Genomic DNA, 3,057 nt, shown 5'->3' with positions numbered 1-3,057 from the left:
CTTGGCCATATGTCACTTCACTCATGATTCTCATGATTCTTACCCCAGGGCATCCAAGATGTAGGTGACTTTGTTTCTTCAATAGAACACAAACAAAGATTTTTAACTCCAACCTTTGCAGTCTGTCAGTCCTATAATGCCAGTCAATGGGCACAAAATCTTTGAGAGAAAAAAAAACATGCACACACAAATCCAAATTAAACCTTGCGGCTCGTGATGATACATTGATGTCCTAAGACACGAAACAATCGGTTTGTGTGAGAAACTGAACAGCATTTATATAATTTTTTACCTCTGATACAGGCAATGTCCAACTCTCCTGAGCTCATCCACAACATCCGGCACGTGAACATAGATGTATATATACATAGATATATACGTAGATCCTTACGTATGGCAGCCCATAGAAACAGTCGCTAATGAGGCATCTATGTATATATATCTATGTGCCAGAGGAGGTTGACGTGTCACGCGCCGGATGTTGTGACAGTCGGACATTGAGGTTTATCAGAGGTAAAAAATTATATAAATACTGTTCAGTTTCTCGCACAAACCGATCGTTTCGTGTCTTAGGACATCAATGTATCGTCACGAGCCGCAGGGTTTAATTTGAATTTGTCTGTGCTGAATCTCAAAGATTCTGTGCCCATTGACTGTCATTATATGATTGACAGACTGCAACGGTTCGAGTTAAAAAGCTTCGTTTGTGTTCTACTGAAGAAACAAAGTCACCTACATCTTGGATGCCCTGGGGGTAAGCAGATAAACATCAAATTTTCATTTTTGGGTTAACTATCCTTTTAATACTATACACATTCGCACTTCATATTTTTAATGGTTGTGAACTAATTACTTATGCAAAATTAGTTCCTATTTAGGGATCATGCAATTTTATACCCAGCCATAGTCACTAGTTTCATTCATAAATAGATCCAACAGTTTTGAATGAATCAGTTGAATGAATGATTCAATGACTTACACACAAAGACAATCGATTATCGCCACCTTCTGGTGTGTTGATGTAACCTGCAGAAAGTCACTGAAAAAAAATCTCTAATGCACAAATTGCCAGTCTGCCTGAAATGCACGAACACAAGCATTGTCATAAAGTGAAATTTCACTCTTTGATCACCGCACTGTCATTCAAATGTGAGGACTGATGTTTATACTCTGTGGTAGGCTTTATGGACAGGTACCAATCAGGTAGCAAGAAATAAGAATCAAGCAGGGATACAATATTCACAATACAGTTGTATAATATAAACTGTTGTATAATGCAAGAATATTGAATGTTCTAAAACAGACAGAAGACGAGTGTAAATGAGAGCACATTATAGAGGTATGGCCACTGTGTCTCACGGTTTCATCTGTAGTGACTGCTGGCAGCTGGCAGGTGCGCCAAAGCAGTTGGCATCAAAAAAGGCACAGACTGCGTCCACAGAGCACTGCTCTCAGATCAGCCACTAGAGGAATGACAAAGAATGAGCAAGAGAGGACAAGTTAACCTTTCTGCCTCCTTTTTCTCCTGTGAAGGAAAGATGAAATGTATAAGACTGTTTAGCCAAATGATGGTACAAAATTACTGCAGTATCTGTGAAATAATTTCATTTGCTGGTGTTTTGCTTGGGTAAAATACACAAAAAATCTATTATTATTTTGACACGATTTCATTTATATCATGCCACATTGGAAAGGCTTGTGTGTAATTCTGATGCTGTAGATGTGTGAAAGTAGGCTAAGTCATGCCCTGTGACAGTTGGTGATTCAGGCACTTTTCTAATTCTGATCATTTCCACACATAAAACAAATCTTCCTAAATTGGACATCTGTTTTAGCTGATATTTGAGCAGCTGATATGGTTTATTAGTGATACTCTGTGCCCGTCATAGCACCTCCCTACCACCAGAGGTCGCATTCCTCAAACTGTGCTCTCATCTTGAGAAAAATGTCTTGTTTTCTAGCATTTATAGGCCAAAACAAATGCGATGTAATTGGCTCTAGTTACACAGCATTTACTGGCTAATGAATTAATTGACACAAAATATTGATTTGAGCTGAAATTTCGCTTGCATTAGGCCTACCATTCTTTAAAAGATAACACAAGACAAAGTGTACAAATATTTTTGGACAGAGGAAAGAAAGAGTGTGTATATGAGACACATGAGGCTGGCAGAGCTGTATAGGAAATTTGTTGACCTTTTATAGTTTTGTTTCCTTATAGAAAAAATATTTGGCCACAGAATGGCACATTTGACCAGTGACACACAACTGACCATCAAAATAAAGAGTCTAAAACCTTTCATGGTCATGTCATGTCTCTAAGAAAAGATATTTGTCAAAATATCCTAAAAGATGTGTAAAGGAGTCAGAAATAATAGGAATGAATTCTAAAAGGATTTTTTTTTTAAAGTATCTTCTAAGAATCTGCAAAGATCCCACTGGATAAACTGAAATAATTCAGATGACTTTTATGACAGAAATTCCATTAGCAATTCTGTAAACATCTTAAAGATGATTTTAAAAGCTAAATGTAAATATTTAAATACGAAATCAGTGTTTATTATCTTCTGTGATTAAAGGAAAGCACCCTTCAGCAATGGGAGGATGTGAATCCCTGCCATGGACAGATGTGGACGGATCCAGAAGATCAGAGTTCAGTGCGGGAGAGTTTGGTGATAAGATCAGATCCCAAATAAGCTTGATCACCATCTCATAAACAGACACTGCTGAGTATTGTTGAGCTCTGTCCGGTGTGTATGGGACCGGAGGACTCCATCAGGATAATTGAGTTCTCTCCATCAGTATGCACACACACTCAGGGCTTTTTCTCCCTGACGACGGCTCTTGAGCATGTGAGCCCTGCACTGGTTGCTCTCTGGTTGGCTGGCACGGCTTGCAGTGAGGGTGGTGTTGAGCCAGGCTCCTGGCAGACTGTCGTTTTGTCTCCATTCTCCTTTCCATCCTGTCTCTTCTCATATATAAGCTACACTTCCTTATTCTATTCTTATCCAGAAGGCAAGGTTCAGAATTCAGTACTTGCCTACTACAAATACTGCT

At 38.8% G+C, this 3,057-nt stretch overlaps 1 long non-coding RNA gene across 1 annotated transcript; it reads left to right on the top strand.

Annotated features, from left to right (window-relative positions):
* The first annotated feature begins 480 nt into the window (after window positions 1-480).
* On the top strand, window positions 481-3,057 carry LOC131547469 (uncharacterized). Its single transcript, XR_009272942.1, has 3 exons — window positions 481-513; window positions 675-754; window positions 2,580-3,057. It is a non-coding gene; the product is annotated as an uncharacterized LOC131547469 (long non-coding RNA).

This window comes from Onychostoma macrolepis, chromosome 09 (assembly GCF_012432095.1).
Source record: "Onychostoma macrolepis isolate SWU-2019 chromosome 09, ASM1243209v1, whole genome shotgun sequence".
Classification (NCBI taxonomy): Eukaryota; Metazoa; Chordata; class Actinopteri; order Cypriniformes; family Cyprinidae; genus Onychostoma; species Onychostoma macrolepis.
The sequence above is the reverse complement of the archived record's forward strand: the minus strand, read 5'-3'. Positions and strand labels throughout refer to the sequence as shown.